Source organism: Pipistrellus hanaki, assembly GCF_964339955.1.
Source record: "Pipistrellus hanaki genome assembly, chromosome: 3".
Taxonomy (NCBI): Eukaryota; Metazoa; Chordata; class Mammalia; order Chiroptera; family Vespertilionidae; genus Pipistrellus; species Pipistrellus hanaki.
Window position 1 is genome coordinate 16,646,193 of NC_140505.1, and position 18,147 is coordinate 16,664,339.

Consider the following 18,147-nt stretch of genomic DNA (forward strand, 5'->3'; position numbering starts at 1 on the left):
TTGCTTGGGCCAGCCCTGGGCAACTGGGAAACCTCCATCTGAGTTTTGCCCGTGCCTCAGGCCAGACCTGGGCGATTGGAGTGCTGAGGAAACTGGGGGACTCCAGAGGCAGGGGTACGGAGAAGCCAGGCCTGCCTGGGGGCAGGCCTGCCCTGTCACACACCTGCTACTCTGGTGGGGCTGAGGGGACTTGGTGCCACCATCTTGTGGCTGTGGGCACCACCATCTTTGAGGGCAGGCAGTATATTAGCATATCTCCTCTTTATTGGCTGTGGGCATCTCCATCTTTGTGATGGTGTGAGGGTCAATTAGCATATTCCCTCTTTATTAGATAGGATTTCCTGATGCTGGAGGAATAACAGTAACAAAACAGCATCTCCCTTAGCGGAAGTATAAGAATTCCAGTCCTACCCAGAGGCCATTCACATGTGCCCAATGCAGAACCCTCTCTTCTGAGCTGCCACCAAGTGCAATATCACTTGCCCCTCTGATGGTGTTTTCTCCACCATGTCTCTATCCTCACTCCTGCCTGGATGTAGAGCTAATGCTGTCTTGTCCAGTCCATTATGACATGCTATAATCTCTCTCACACTTCTCCATTTCATGTGGTGCACAGTATCACCCAAATATTTAAGCAATGTCACTTGTATTCTCTGTTAACCAAAGATTTTTTTGTGAACTTGGCCTTTGATTCTCAGTATTCCTTCTCCCCGAGTTGGCACAAGTTCCAAGCTAGAACCAGAAAATCAGCTGAACGCATGCCCTTAAGCATTCCTCCTTTCCCTGGCAGACTTGTGGCTCTTACAGGATGACTTGCGGTTGGTTAGGCAATTACTGATTGGTTTCCTTGTGAGGTTCTTCACTCCTTCCCATAAATAGACACCCTGCTGGTTCATTCCTGCTGTTCACATTTGAATTCTCAAACTGAACACATGCAAGATTCCTTAGCTGTAATTTCTGATGTGTTTCTAGGTGAAGAAAGGAACACGGGACCTTTAATATACTGGAGAGAAAATTTAGGAGGGATGTGTTAATGTCTCAAAATTCCTAAAGGATTGCTCAGTGGAAAGGAAGATTAATTTGCTTATGACAATAAAGACAATAAATGGAGGATACAGGATAAAAAAGAAAAGATAATAGCTAAATTTAAGCAAGAACATTCTAATAATCACAGCTGTGCAAGGACAGCTGTTCTGGGAGAAATGAGCTCTCTGTTTCCAGAGGTATTCAAGCAAAGGCTGAATGATAAGTAGCAGGATGGCCAAAAAATGAGTTGGACTAAATGACCTTAAGCAATGGTGGCTCTAAATTTCTTTTTGAGATCTTTGGCCCCCAATCCAAGTTGAGAGACATATTGAAGAGTAAGGGAGGTTTTAATAATTGTCTTGACATTGTTTTATATCATTATTTATATAAAATTAAGAAATATAATTATCCTTACCAAAACATGAAGTGATGGGAAGAAGACAATTATTCTCTCAATCTACAAATACTTGCTGAGCCCTTAGGCACCTTTCTAGATTTGGAGGTAAACTGATGAGCAAGACAAAGTTCCTCTTGAGCTTGGATTCCAGGTAGAGGCTGAGAAGGACCTGTAGAGATAAAGAAAAGGTGGATATATGTTAAGACACTCTATTAACTTCTTTGTTTATCACTTTCGCTAGGGTCTTTTTCCCCCATGGCTTTCTCTGAGGCACAATTCTCTATCACCACTATAACCAGATTAAAGGGGAAACAGTTGACAGATGGCAGATCAATCTCTGATTCCAAGAGATGTGACAAGTGGATTTCTCCTACTAGCTGTTTCCCTCTCTAGACTCAACATGGGAAGAGCAACAACTCTAGCTCACATACTATAGTTTTAAATAAATGCACCAGAAAAGAATGTGGAATCTGTTACCAAGAGTTATCACATGAATCCTCCTCTGTCTTACATAAGAGGAAAAGTCTTTCTGGATCAGATGTGACAGAAAAGTGGGTCAGGTGTCCTTTCATTCCCTGGGAATGTCTGCGACTTTCCAAGGACCAAACCTTGTATTCCCCTTGGAGTTTCTCATGGCATCAGATCTTCTGAACCCCCACTGTTTCCATCCCAGAATGGATTCTTGGAAATGAAACAGGCCTGTTAAAAAACTCTTTTTTTTTTTAATGCAATGAAGGATGTAAGGAAACTGGAGGAAGTTCAAAGAAGAATAACAAGAATGATTAAGGGGCTGAGAGCATGATTTATGTTGAATGATTAAAAGGATTAAACATGCAGAACTTGGCCAACGCTACATACTTAGCTATAAAAAAAATCAAAATTAAGTGCCAAAGCTCTCAGCTCCCATGAAAAATACAAATTTACATATAATTTGGCACATATTTCCATGCAAAGTTCACCAGAGCTCTACTGAGGCAGCATTCACAGGATGCCAAAATCACTTGTCTGGTCAGTTTAAAGCACAGTCTGGTCATATTAATTAAAACTTGCTATTTGACCTAATTGAATAGATAATTGAATCAATATATGCCTGCCCATGGCCACATCCAGTTGTGATGCATCCATAATGTATATGAAAAAAATGTGACATGCATTAATTTACCCAAGGGTCACAGGCTAAACTCCCTACATTGGGCATACAGGTAGCTGAATGAAAGAAATGCCTAAGCTTGGAGGGTTCACAGCCCATTAAAGAGAACAGCCACTAAGGGCTCCAGCTCATTGTTGCCATGAGCAGATTTTGGCTGAGGGTAACCAGATCTTCTCATCAATCAAATGAAGCCAATGATTTGGGATGCTTTCAGCAGCAAGTAATAAAAAACCAGCTCAGAGAAGAGGATCCAGCGGTCCAGAAATATACATCTTCAGAGTAGACAGCAGGGGCCATAGGCCAGATATTGGAGGAGGAGGAGGAATGGATTTGAGGAGGCAACCAAGTTGCAATCATTAGAATTGAAAAATCCAGATTATTACATTAAAATATCTACTTTTTAAAAAAGTAAACACTGCTAGAAAAGTCATTCTGTAGGATACCAGCTTGCCACTTCTTATCTGGCTGACTTTGCTTCAGAGTTAGAAAAACTGAGGTCAACAGAAAGGGAAAGACACCCTCAGTGCCATAGTAAGTGGATTATCCAAATAAGAACTAAGCAGGAGCAGTGGCCTACAAAGATATATTTTGTTTTGTTTTTTTTGTTTGTTTGTTTTGTTGTTGTTGTTGTCTAAGTCACCTGTAGGCTCATAACTTTTTACTTTTCTAGCTCTGTCTATCTGTTAAATAAAGAGGTTGGAACACATGAGTTTATAATTTTTTCATGGCTCTCAGCATGTACTCTATTAGGACCCACATGAGGACAATATACCTAAGAATTTTATAATTATAATCTCAACATGTATAGGCACATCAACATATATTCACATGCAAGCTAAACTGGGCACTAATGAATTTGAGGGAAGGGCATTTTATTATAGGCCTGTGTAGTTTCTTGAGGTTATGCATTGCATAAGTCTTGGGGTGCCAAAGTGAGGTGCATACTCCATATGAGCCACTGAAAGAAGGGATCAGCCTGGCAATGTGAACCCTGACACATTGGTGTTGTAACTCTGACACAGTACAGCTCAAAGGAGCTAAAACTTCATTTGCCAAATTGCCAAGATTTCTGGTACCTGCTTCCTGTCACATCTGCAGGTACAGTGGCTTCCAGAGAAAGAGAAAGTATCAGAGAAGAGTTTGGTGAAAATTTTTAAAAATGGTTATAGCTCAAAAGAGTGAAGTATTTATTCTAGTAGGTGGACACAACTTTAGTAAAGGAGAGCAGTGGTCATTTTCAGAAAAGGGACATTTAGACTAAAAACCTGAAAAATTATGATAGCAAGAAAATTATGAGATGGGGGGAATATGTGGTAATGGGAGGTGGTGGAATTGCCATCCCCAGAGCCATTTGGAAGTCAACAGGATAAGGAACTAGAAAACCCATTCTAGGAAAGAATCCCCCACTGATTCCCCCTGGGCCTGAGGGATGATATCAGGGGTCTCCTTCATCTCTAATTGTCATCATTCTTAGGCTTTATGTATTTTCCAGGGCTTTCCTCTGTTGCTATTAGACTAGCAAGGCACTCCTCCAAACACTGTGTGTGTGTTGGGGGGCGGGGGAGACAAACTCCTAAGAAACCATAAACTAGTTGCTCCAAGGAGCATAGAGAGTTGCCCAAGTGGAAATGATGCGTTGTAAAATTCTCCAGTGTGAATTTCATTATTCCCTGAAGGTAGTCTACCAAGATGAAAAACCTTATCATCATTTTACTTCATTTCTCTGGTTTTCTCTTTCTGGTTTAATTTCAGGGGAGAAAAAGCAGCGGGACTGCAAGTTCTCATAGCATGGCTGAAAAGGATTTGCCTTTTTTTTTTCTCCTTCCATTCAATGATATTTCACCAAGAAGCCTGGCTCTCTCCTTGATAAATCAATAGAGGACTTCGTCTCTAAGGGAAATGAACACCTCCACATCTGCATGTGGGAAATATGGATTTCTCTGAGACCCAAGAACTGAAAAAACTGTTGGGTTCTCTCAGTAAAATGATTGTAAGGTGATATTGAATGAGCATTGGTTGTACCTAGAGGCTCTTGTGATTGTGGTTTTCATCCTTTCTCACACATACCATTGTGTTACTTGTTTTCCTTTCTGGACTCAGAGATGGCAGACATTTGAGTCGGACCCTGGGAGTTTGAGGTTCCTTTCTTTATTACACACAAAGTCTGAGAAATATCACAGTGGTCAATTGCCCAGTCCTACAGTCCAGAGTTCCCTCTGTGTGGTAGATAGGTGAATACATAAACCAAAATGATGTCTAAATGTGATGAGAGAAACAGATACTTTTATGAAATCTGGATGCAACACTAACTGTGACCTGACTTCTAGTTTTAAAAAATGGGGAGGAAAACCAGGTCTCACATTCATCTCAGTCTTGACTGTGTTAAGGGAAAATGTCCATGGTACATATGCCCTTCAAGGATTATCAGCCATGCTTAATATTTGTGTCATATTAAAAAGCTAAAATTAACAATTCATAATTTTTACAATTGTCCTATGTGCATGGTAATTTATGAATTCTTGAATCTTTTTCCAATAAATTTCCTTTAGAGACTGACAACTTTTAATTTGAAATGAAGAGACAACCTCATTCATTGTTGATGACGGCCACAGAGCGCCCCTAGTGGTCAGAAATTCCACAATGAAAGAATTATTGCTCCTAACAGGGCCAGTGAATCCAGAACTAATAGGTAAAGAGGAAGGGATTATTGGGAATGAAGCAAATTCAGTTTGGTTTTGTATGATGACATTTTACTGCTAACAACTCTCCTTTATTGTTTCCCTTAGAATTTGAGATAGTGAACATCAGAAACTTTAAAATTTGTCTTATCATTGAACATGGTGGGGGGAGGGAAGGGGAGACAAAAAAACATCCCACCACAAAGCACTGGTATTTGATTGGGATTTTCAAAGTTACAACTCCGCGTTGCCTGATTCTCAACCCTTCTTGCCCTCTCCCTCCATCCCCCTTCGGAAATGTCTGGATCTTGTTTTTCTTCAGTGTAATTTCTCTAGGAGACTTTGGAGTCCTTCCTTTCTAACCTCTAAAATTTCCTCCACAGCTTCCATCAATAAACATATTCCATTGCCTCTAGTCTAGGGCCAAAGTCTGTATGTTAAAGTGATGGTGTCACAAAACACCTGATGACATCATAAAGTACTGGGAGATCTGCAAAAGCACTAATTCTCAGTTTTATGTCCTGGGAAATTATTGGTACCCGAAGACCCATCATGTCTTCTGTATCTGCACCAGTTGTTGTAGAAATAGCGAAGGCCTAGTTCACTTTGGGCATTTACATGTTTGGAAAATTCTACAAAATGCCATGTAGAATATAGATTTAAGGGGCCAAAGTTATTAAAACGGGGTGGGGTGAGAGAAAACACGCCAATACAAACAATGTGTTTTGCGTGGGGTTTTTGTTTTTAATCCTTTGCACAGAAATTCAGGCTAAAGGGGAATAAAATAATTCTGTAGGGTCACTTGTAATTCAGCTTAAACTAAGCTCAGGAAACTGAATAATATTTCTCAGAAGGCTGATTTATGTACTTAAAGTAACCAAGTCCCAGGTGTCATAGGAAGTAGTGCAACTTTTAGCAATGTCCTAACTTGCATGCTCAAACTAACTGCCTAAATCAATTTCTAACTTCTCTTTAAAACATTTCAGAGTCAGTTCTACTGGGACTGTCCAAGCCCTCGATTCCCTGTTAGCCGAGGTTGCTGCAGGAAGGAAAGGCCAAAGACCTAGGTAGGCTCCACATTATAAACAAATCGTGTTCCAAAGTTTGTCTGTGAATCACTTCTTTTGGAAACCTAACCACATTTTCTGTAAAGAAACAGAGATAGACACAGACTCACTGGCTCTCACAAGCCTCTGAGGTCCATTTAAACCACATGAAGGTCAACCCCCCTGTAATACATAAAAACTAGAGAACAGTCACATAATCACACAAAACCGTAGCAGTGGGGGATGGAATCCAATTTAATGAACTTCTTTTTTTTACATGTACCCCTTTTCCCTCTCCATTAGAAGAAGGTAAGAGATGGATGGAAATTTGGTGGACATCCTGATTGAGGCATCTCATCATTTTCAAGGATTGGAGAGACCAAGTGCACAGTTTATGAAGTATAACTAATTTTGCTTCACTATGCATACTTTATCTTTTCTGACAAAGAAAATGGCTCAGCAGAGAAAGAAAAAAAAATGTCTAACCATTTCTATGAGAAGGAGGCCCTTTGAGGGTAGCTGTTATTATTGCTAAGTCAGGAGATCTTGGAACGAAGTGTTTCTAAGTCCAATGTACTTGGAACCATCAAGCTTCATTTTGCTTGTTGGTTCCAAAGGCCTCACTCACCCATCTCTTTATTAGGCATGCTAATAAAAAGTAAAATGAAAACATTTCTGGCAACCTATGACTCTTTCCTCTCAGAGTGCCCTGAAGTGGTGGTACCGAGTGGAACTAATACATCCCAAATGGAGGTAGTCAGAGGGAGAGGAAGCGAAACAAAGGGCCTGAATCCTTCACAGACTGGATAAGAAGACCTTGATAACCGAGTTGACTGTATTTGGAATGTTCCTGTTTCCTTCTGAAAGGAGACAGAGAGCTGAATGAAGCGCTTATCTCAGAAGTGTCAGAACCCTTTAACAATGTTATTACAAGGATGTTGGTACAGCAGAGTGGAGATTTTGGCAGGTACAGATGAGATTATATTTGTCTGGATGTATTTTCTTGCTACGTGTTAATCTGCCCTCTTCTGGTATCTATCTCTCAAGGAGTTCAGATAAGGGCCTATCAGAAAACTCCGTTCACACTCTCCTCAGTCTACATTGTAAGGAATTCGGCATCCCAACTGGGACACGGATGGAACGAAATGATTTCATTTGAATGTTTGGGAGAAATCACTCTAAAGCAGGAATCATAGCTGGAGAAGTCTGGCTAAGAAAGAAGTCTCTGGAACATTCCATGGGGGGCTTAGGGAAGGGGTGATGGATCATTTCTAACAGGTTACACCCAACTTCAAGTGAAAATCATTTCGAAGAGTCCCAGCTTGGCTTCCCAGGCCCCTAATGAGAGAGAATGATGAAGCCAGAAGTATATCCACATGGAAAAGTTTCATTCGGAGGGAGAGGACTCTAAGAGGGTCTAGAGAAAGCAATTTGGAGTTCAGAGAAACAAATACCATTCCACAAGAGCTTAAATCTTGGCCCATTCAAAATGTTAAAAATTTGCTCTTTCCCCATGTAAACCAGAGCAATTTTTTAACATACAAAAAATTTAAACTTAAAAGATAAAAAGAAAACCCTTACATAAGAGTTACTGAAATAGTAATAAAAGAGAAGCAAATTTCACCATCATAGTAATGTTGGTGTAGCAGGTCACACAGCCCTCAAAAAGCATGTCACAGTGTACTTGGCACCCAGAAGGTCTTAGATGAAGTTAGTTTTTTATAGTATGCAGATCAAAGGCAGAGGAAAGAGCACATGGTCAAGAACAAATCTAAAGGAATGACTTGGGACTGGGTAAAAGCAGAAAAAAAGGATATCCCAGAAGGAGGGAGAAGTTATTGGAAAATGTGACAGCCAGGAATTATTAATGAACAGATAAAGTGAACAAGGGATGGGTGGGCATGGTGCATTAAGAATGGATAGCAGCAGACTGAGCTATTCTACTGCAATAGGGTTTACTCTTCTGCAATGAAATTGTCTTTAAGCTAGGAAAAAATACAACAAACATGGTAAACATGAAACTGAAGCCCAAGAGAGGTGAGCTGCTTCAAAAGGTATCTTATTTTTTCATTGAGTTTATAGGGATGATATTGGTTAACAGAAAACATTTAGGTTTCAAGTATATAACTCGTACTGCTTCCTGTGTCCATCACCCAAAGTAAAGTATCTTGTACAAGTAAATCTTTAGGTCCTGAGACATCATACAAAAAGAGAACTTTGCAACTACTGAGAGAACTTCTCAGAAAACTTTGCAAGTGCAACTTCTTTAAAAACAGTTTTATTTTTGAAATAATGGTAGATTCACAGAAAGGCACAAAGAAATATTCTAGGAGGTCCTGGGCATAATTCAGCAAGCCTCTTCTAGTGTTTGCAGATAGGATTTTAAAATTACTGACCATCACACCCTAGCTGGTCTGGTTCAGTGGACAGAGTGTCTGCCTGCAACTGAAGGGTCCCAGGTTCGATTCTGGTCAACGGCTCATGCTCGGGCTGTGGGCTCACTCCCCAGTGTGGGGTGTACAGGAGGCAGACAATCAATGATTCTCTCTCATCATTGATATTTCTCTCTCACTCCCTCTTCCTTTCTCCCTGAAATCAATAAAATATATTTTAAAAAACAAACTACTGACCACATTTTTTTAGAATGAGAAGAATGGTACCAGGAGACTGACACATGGACAAGTAGGCTTAGGATTGTCAAAGTGGTAGAAAAGTAATTTCTGAAATCTATTGTTTGGTGAGCTTATAATAGATTTATTGCTAAATTCTAGGAATGGTTGATCAAGGTCTTGAGTATAAATAAAGCAGTGTTACTGGAATAACATTAAGAACAAGCTGGAACATTTCTTATTTTAGAGAGAATTTCTTGACTGCTAAACTATGAGACTTTTTGCCCCCAGTATGTCTGTTTTCCCTCCAGCTATTTGAAAAATGCTTTCATTGTCTGTCTGTTGACAAATTGGTCATAACTGCAGTATATAGTTGGAGGAGTTCATTGCTAGTACTGAGAGATCAATGAATCAATATCAAAATAGAAGGTATCTGTAACGGCATGTCACAGGGCTTTGGCACTAACTTGAATGACTGAATAAAAACTCAAAAATGACTTTGGCTGTTGGAAGACTAGATTGAAATCACAAAGATAAATTCTGATAAATTTTAGAAGAATTGTGATATAGAAAGATAGGGTGATATTGATATATATATAATTGTTGATATATATATATCAACAATTGTGAAAAGACTTTGGAGATTTGTTGACATCTCAATATGAATGAAAAATGGGAAAAAAGAGTAATTTTAAGACATGTCTAACACAAGAGATGACAGAGTCACAGAATACTTCATACTATCAAACTTACCTGAAATGTTGGGATTAATTGTAGGTCCTGATTTTAAGAAGGACACTGACAAGTCATTTCTCATTGAGAGAAAGATGAAGTTCAGGGAACACTCATTTTATAATAAGAAGAGAGCACAAAGCCACTGGTTTTGTAACAGCTGTCTTCATATAGGGACAGGCTATCATGTGGGAGAGGATGAGCTCAATTCTCTGTAGCCTAAGGTATGGTGACAGTGCTAAGATATGAAAGATGCAGTAAATAATCTTAACATAAGGAAAATATTTTACTGGTTAGAAGTGGGGGTCAAACACCATATTTCAGTAGGGCAATTGATTTGGGTGATCAAAGCACAAGGGAGAGATCTGGAAGAAAGACAGGTTTGGGAATCAACAGCCTATAGGTTGAATGAGATAACTAGGAAGTGGGTCAAAGCGAACGTTTATTTCCTGGGATCCATTTCATCCTAGAGAGTCTTTCTCCTGACTTCAGAGAGGCCAAATTTTGTTTGTATGTGCAGTTCTCTAGATTATCTGCAATAGTCCACCGATTCCCAAAGATCTCACAGCCTTAAAATTTAAACTTTCCTTATAGGATCAGAAAATAATTTTGACTAATAAGAGGATACTTGAAGAGCAGAGTTTTTTAGGATATAGGAGGAGAGAATAAAAAATAAGTCACAGAGGTGCAAGGACAATTGGGCAAGTAAAAGAATTCAGTTGAAGGGAATGGTAAGAGTAAGAAGCATTTCAAATGCTTTAGAGGGGTATATAAGACAAAAATTATGACATGACTGGAAGAGGTACAATCTATATATAGAATAAGGTAGATATTGTGCAAAGCAATGATACAAGAGCTGTCAGAAAGCCAAGTGGCACAATAATATCAAATAAATGGTTCAGAAAGGGACTATGAGATTAAATAAAGAAAAGTTTTCATGGAGAGAGCTTAAGGTTTAAGAAAACCCTGCAAAGATGGTGGGACATAAGCCAGATCTAGAGTCAAGACACACTGTCTTTTACTCCAACCAAAGTTATTCTTATAATTATTTAAACTTTCTTTTTATTACTGTATTTTTCGGCTTATAAGACGACTTTTGAAACGAAAAAAAGTCAACCGAAAATCGGGGGCAAAAGACCAAAATTGCACAAAAATTACCTGCAGATCTTGACGGCAAAGTAAGTCTTTTCTTTGGAGTGGGGGGTAGTCTTATACAGAGAATATAGGCCTAAACCCATGTTTTAACTGTAAAATTAGGGATCGACTTATACGCTGAGAAAAATATATCCTTCACATAAGAATTATCTGTTTTAAGATGACTATTCAATCACCTTCTTAACCTTGTTGCCTCTAGCTTTGAGAATTCATAGTCCTTGAAAAGGAGACCATCTCCAGAGAAGAGCCGCAGAGAACATGATTAGAAGTCAGGGTGACATAAGGGGAGATAAAGAGCCTCTTCCAGTTTCTGAATAAGAATTATATCATGACCAAAATATTAAGTTTAAACAAGAGCATTTTGAGTCACAAAATTGTGTGTAAAGAGGCTGGGCAAAGGCCAAGTGCAAGTCTCTTATGATCAGTCTCAGGGAGGAGCAGTTGAAATAGGAAGAAGGGGTGGACAGAGAAACACTGCAGAGAAAGAATTGCAGAGCTTGGTCGTGTGCATGGTTCATGATGAATTATGTATCAGAGATTAAACTCTCCTTGACTTCATAATGAACTTAGCAGCCCCAGTCCTCAGACAGATGCAACTTGAAGAAAAGACCACATCAATGATCACATCTTTTTCTTTCATGAAAAGCACATAGACATGGAGGGGGAATATAAAAACCAAGGGCACATGCCTCATGGAGTATAGAGCAAAGAAGACCAAATGTACGTCCTGTGGATTTTGTGTTCTGCTAACAGTAGTGAAAGAGAAAATGTCTAAAAGAGGCTGAAGTCACTGTTACCAAGTTAGACCCTGGAAGTCCTCTAGGCTTGAATCTGAGCAAAAGAAGCTCAGGGCATGGCATGGCAATCCTCTGTCCATATTCTATATGGGCAAGGGAGGATACAGAAGAGAGAGCAAGGGAATACTCTACCCTGGCCAAAATGCACTATGTACCTGATGCAGGTAGCAAATAAAATTGGCCTTTTTTGAGCGCTACAAAATGTCAGGAACTTTATATACATTACTTGTTTACTATAATCCAAGAAGGAAGAATGAGAGATGAGAGAAGTACCTGAGGATCAAGTGAGTACCCAGCTGTCTTGATTGCTATTAGTTCTTATAAAGGCTACTTTCTAGAGAGAAACAGGCATCCTCCTTGTGCAGAAGCATGTGCCCTCTCTGAGACAAGGAGGATATAATTGTACAAGAAGGTGTAAGATTAGACTTTATAATCATAGAATATTTTATCGTAGAGTGGGTGGCACCATAAGAGTTCTTGTGGTCTCCTCCTTCTATGAAGGTAAAGTATCATAATTAAATCCCCTTTTATAAGTCATGCAGGCCCAGGTAGAAGGAGACTTGAACCGAGGTGGTGAACTTGTTCTAGGTCCCTTAATTCCATGGGTCTCCGCAGAAAGTTGGTGAACCCTGAGGACCAATGGGTCTAGTTCTCACTCTGATTCCTACACCTTGCAGAAATGTCGGATTGACTTCTATTATAAATGCACAAATTATCAACTCCCATGCATGATATACTTGACCCCCATTTACTAGTATTTCACCTTTCCCATCCCAGGTGAGGAGACAGGGCAGTTATAGCCCATACTTCCTCAGAAAGCTAGTGGAAGATTCAGATAATGGCTGGGATTGGGTAAACCACCTTCTCTCAGGGATGCAGCAATTGAAAAGAAAGAGGTTGCTTATGTCCAGAGCCTGCTAGAAAATAAATGTAGGTAACTCCATTTATACTGAGTGTATTTAACTGCGTTCCCAGGAAACTAATATTTTTTCTCAGGTTTTTTTTTTTTTCCTTGAAATCCTTGTGTATATTTGAGGCTAGATCCCTATAGTGAAAACTACCTCAGTCCCAGGCACAACAGCTTCTGAATTATGTTGCAATTTCCAGTGTGAATGCTATGTTAATGCAGTATCATGGATGACAATGAAAATGCAACCAAGTCAGGAAACTCTATTTTACGACTTCAGCAAAGTCTTAACTTCCCCCACTCTGGTATGCTCAGTGTTTTATGTTGTTGTACTTTCAGTGAAATTTATGCCTTGATGTACATTTGTGAGTGAGTTGTGGAAACTCTGGGAACCTTAATTTTGCATTTCCTGACTTCTGTGTGTTCAAAGGGAGAGACTTTTAAAAATTATCTACAAAAATTACACCAAACTGGCCAATATGTAATTCCCTGTGCCTGTGGAGTGGGAGTGAGGGGTTTTCATGGCTGGGACGTCCTGGGACTTTAATCAACAGAAACAGAGGGAGATGGTCAGGGTCAGGTGTATGTGTGGGGGAGAGATTATGCAGCCTTAGGTGGATGTTCAACCCAGGTGACAAGTGCAAGGTAATAGAAACAGAAAAGAACAGTGATTACATGTTATTATTTGATAGTATTCATTCATTAAGCACCTATTACATACCATGAATTGTTGTATTTCACTTACGTTTTTCATGTTAGTTTTATCTCAGTCGTTTTAAGTAGGTTTTACCATCCCAATTATCCACATCAGGACACCACTGAGTAAAGAAGAAAATGAATAAATTGCTCTAGGTTACCTGAGCAACAGAGCCAGAATTCAGATCTAGTTCTGCTGACTCCAGAATTTATGTTCTAGCCTGGGTTGCCTCTTAGTTCGCAAGTCCCAAGAAGCAATCCCAGCTCAGTCTTGCTGTTATTAGTAGAAGTGGAGTTCTTGGGGGTGCCACTGAGAAAAATATTTCCTGAGCCCCCCACAGGAGGATGAGGTTTTGTGGAAAGTTTAATTGATCATGCAAAATCATGGGTTTTTTCCTCCAAGGTCCCATTTCTGATCCTAATATCATTAACCTGATGACTAAGTTAAATTCACTCTTAAAATTCACTCTTCCAAAAATTACTTCTTGGTATTTCCATAAATGGTCCATTGCCTCTAGCTCCTGAGCTCCCATTGTCTGCTATGTTTCCTATTAAGGCTAACTTCCTTCTAGATAGTGTTCTTGCTCTTGAGGACTCCTCAGCTCCTCTCCTTCCCAGTTGCCTAAGTACCTTCGCTCAATGTATCCTCTGTGATTAAAAAGGCAAGGTTTATGAAACTGGTGAGAAGGTCACTTGTAATGATGAAAGCAAGACCTTGGGGTCTGAATCCCAACCTTGCCCCTTAAAATCTGTGTGATAAAGAGTGAGTTGTTGTAGTTCCCTTAAACCCAGTTACTCATTTGTTGGATTGGAGAGCAATTCCTTCTTTACAGGGATTGGACTGTTCTTGGTAAGCACCCATTGAAAGTTTACCATCCCTAAGGAGGAAAAGTCATAATGCAGATTTCCTGGAAGAAGTATTTTTTTATGTAAAACAAAATTTAAAAGCTATTAACCAGATTTATTATAAGGGGGAGAGACTTCAGAAAGAAGTATTTTCTTAAGTGTGGAAATTCTTTGTTTAGTCCATTTTCCTTATCATCAATGAAATAAAAAGTTTATTTTGGTTCTGTACCTTGGTGTATGTGTTTGTTTGTGTTTCACTTCAGCTTAAAGTTCCTACTTCGCATCAGAAACAGTGACCATTCATTCATCTCTTTCAATAAAAGTGTAAAGAGTAGTATTGTGTGCCTGCTACTCTGTAAAGTGCTGGCTAAAACAAAGTCCCTTGAAGGCAAAGCAAAATCACAATAAATAACTGTAATGCACTGTGACAAATGCCACCGTAGTGCCTCTTGTTAGAGTTCATTTTTGTGGCCTCCTGTTCCTGCTTCAGGAAATGGAGGCATTTATGGGAGATGTTCTGAAGGGAATTTCCCCTGGCTCTTCTCCATGTCAGAAGGGTACATTGTTTGGAAGTGTCCCTTATTATCGGAAGACAAAGCTATCCAGAAAGCAGCTTGCGGAAGCCTGGGGCAGTTGTAGGAGAGAGAGGGAGGTCAGGATTTCTATTCTGTTGTAATTAATTGAAGAACCTCAGAAGGTTCCCGAAAGCCAAAGAGACCTGTGCCAGAAAGTCAAGGCAAGGCAAGTTTTTGGGTCGTGGTGTTTGTTCTCTTCATATATATGTAGGAACACAGCAGAGATTATTGAATGTACAATGACAAACAGTGCAAGGTAGCTAAGGAAAGACCTCTGTGCAATAGAGTTCTTGTCTGTCCAGCAGTTCTCAACAAGGGTGGTTTTATTTATCTGTTCATCTGTTGGTTTTGGTGGCCCTTTGAGACCTAAGATTCCACACCAACATGTGTTTACAGAACCTTTACAAGGTACCTTAGCTGAATGCAGTCAAATATTCAACCGGTCTCTTGAAAACAGCCTCAGTAACTGTTCTATGTCAGGGAATTTGGGGATAGTCACAACCCTACCTGTGAATACTTCCCTATAACACTCATAGTGATACAGGCTCTCTGCGAAAGTCCTAAGAGCACAGCAAAGGAAAGAAGTGAACAGCAACGAAGACTAAAGCCTTCCTTCCCCTGTACCAGGTAGTGCTGACCAGAATGGACCGAATGGAGCTGTTGCAGCAGCTTACATCTATTCTCGAGTCTGTTCTTCTTTTTGCTTCTTGTTTGTCCCGGCTCACATGGCTACCCTGCACCCCATCAAGTCACTGGCTGTCACTCTGCACTCTGACTCAGCCAGCAGGAATCTTAAAAATCAACACTGGAAAATCCGCAGCCAACCATCACAACCTTATCTGTCGTCTTTGCCCCTCACTCCCTGTGGCACCAGTTTCCTTCCAATGAAATTGGGGGTCTTTGTTGGCATCCTCTTCCTTTATTCCCCCACCAACTCCATCACAAATCATAGCAGCATCAAGTAATTGGGCTCAGAATTGGAGCTTTGACTTTTACCCAAGAAATGACGTATTTCTAAATATTGACCTTCTAAATAGTTCTCCTATTTGAGTCGAGAGGGTTTGTTCATCTATTTTCTAGCTCTTCAGATTACTGCTTCCTTGGGTGATTAAGTGTTTCCCAGGTTGTTTTATTTTACTTAAACTCTAACCTCCTCCTCTAACCTCTGAGTTACTTTGTTCAAGGGATCAGCCAATTCGGTGTTTGGTTGTCTAGGGGAAAAATGTCTTATGGTGATTAGATAGAGGCCAACTTGCTTTCAGAAAAATGTAATTGTCTTAAGATACTGGAGCGTGCTGACTTCCTTTCTTTGACACAAATATTACACCTTATCTAGACCTACTAATGACATTAACCTAGAAAACAGACCTTCAATACGGAGAGTTTGTTTTAAACCCTGACATTTTCCCAGTTCTTTAGAAAAATTCTATGAAGTCATTAATTAAAACCCCAGGTGGTGAAAAAGAATAATTTAATAATATTTATTAAATTATCATTTCAGGCCAAAGAAACAGAAAGGAAAAAGAGAGAGAGAGAGATGCCAGCTAATGGGGGGAAAGCAGATTGCAGTCAACTGGGGCTGCCAGTGCCAAGCAAGGTCCACGGTGGCCTCTGACAAGGTGTTTTTCCAGAAGTCATGTCATTGGGCAAACCACGGACAAATGCCTGATTACTGTGACTGTTGCCATGGTCCCTGGCCACAGTAGCACATCAGAAGTGTGTGTGATAAAAATGTGCCTATTGTGCTGAAACCGGTTTGGCTCAGTGGATAGAGCCTCGGCCTGAGGACTGAAGGGTCTCAGGTTTGATTCTGGTCAAGGGCATGCACCTTAGAGGCAGGCATATCCCCAGAAGGAGGTGTGCAGGAGGCAGCTGATCGATGTTTCTCTCTCATTGATGTTTCTAACTCTCTATCGCTCTCCCTTCCTCTCTGTAAAAAAATCAATATAGTATTTTTTTAAATGTGCCTATTGTTAGGAATATGGAAGTTAGAATGGAGGCTGAATGGAAGGTGCACAGAATAGAAAATTTTGCTCTGGTTCTTTCTCAAGGTGGGTGCTTAATTTTTGCTTAATCCTCTGGTTTCCATTTATCATACAGAGCCTTTTTCAATTCCAGACACCATCACATGTATTGCATTTATCACTGTGTAATAGGTTACATGTTGTGTCTTTATTTTCTGTCCCCTTCTGCCAGACTCTAAGCTCAGTGAGGGAAGGCCTGTTTTGTCTCTTTTGCTCACCCCTTTATCTCCAGTCCCTAAGGTAGTGCCTGGCACATAGTAAGTGCTCAATAAGCGTATGTTGAGTAAGCATGTGACTCCTTCACAGTTTCTCAAACAAAACACCACTCCCCTAATCTCTAGTAGAATATATGGGCACCAAGCCATAGAGGTTTCTAGATATAAGGAAGACTATGTTTCTTAGAATCATGGATCTTCTGAACCTAAAGTAACTGTTACTTTAGCCCAATCCTTTAAACTTATTGATAAAGAAGTGGAGGTCCAGAGTATCAGCATTGCCCAGATACATGGCAAATTAACAAAATGACTAGGAGTAGAAATCAGGACTCCTAGTCCATTGTTCTTTTTCAAAACAATGCAGTAGGTACCTTTTCTTCTTTTCTCCTCTGAACCTACCTCCTCCATCATGATGGCATAATTGGGATTCAGTGATGCTGAGCCTGCTCTGGGATCCCTTACATGACCTGTATACTAATCACAGTCCAAGAGAATGTATTCCACGCTATTGAGGCCATTTATTCAGCTTCTGGGTCTTCAGGCATTGTCTTCTCTGACTTCCCCTATCAGGTTCTAGTTCATGCTCCCTCTATTCTATGAAGTTTTCTTTTTTGGATCCAGTCCATTTGGTGAGATAATCTCAAATGAAGCCAATAGAGCAATGTAAATGAGGGGAACTGCTCCAGGCAGGGAAGGAAGACCCAGAATTGCTACTTTCCACCCCCCCTCCTATTTTTAAAGAAACTGAAGTATCGGCTGACATTTTCCAGACCTAAGATTCCCATTGTCACTGGTCTCTTTAAATGTTCATGCCTGTCTTTCAGAAATTAACAGGAAGACTGATCTCCAGGGGCAGAGACCTTGCATCCTCGGTCTCAGTCACCATCTGTCTTGCTTGGGATGTCTTCCCCACGCCATCCATCACATCAACTGCGGACACCCAACTGAGGGGATCCTGCCGGAATGCTGCAGTGAGGAGCACGAGTGAGGTCTCCTCTCACTGTGAGGCTAATGCACAGAGGCCTCCCTGTCACCTGCCTCCTGCAGACCCAGGAGCTGTCCTCAGTCCTACCCTGGAGAGCTTCTCCTTCCAGGCTTAGGTCAAGCCGGCTTCCCCGAGTCCCTTAGACAAGAGGCTCTTTTTCTTTCTGCATCCAGGTCTACTTTCCTTTGCTTTCAGGTTAGAAGTGCTACTCCATCTGCCTCACTTCTCACCAACTCTGTGATCTCTTTCCCTGGAGGCTGCTCTCAGGAAATCCTGGAGGAATCCATTCTGGGGACAGCCTGCTGCTCT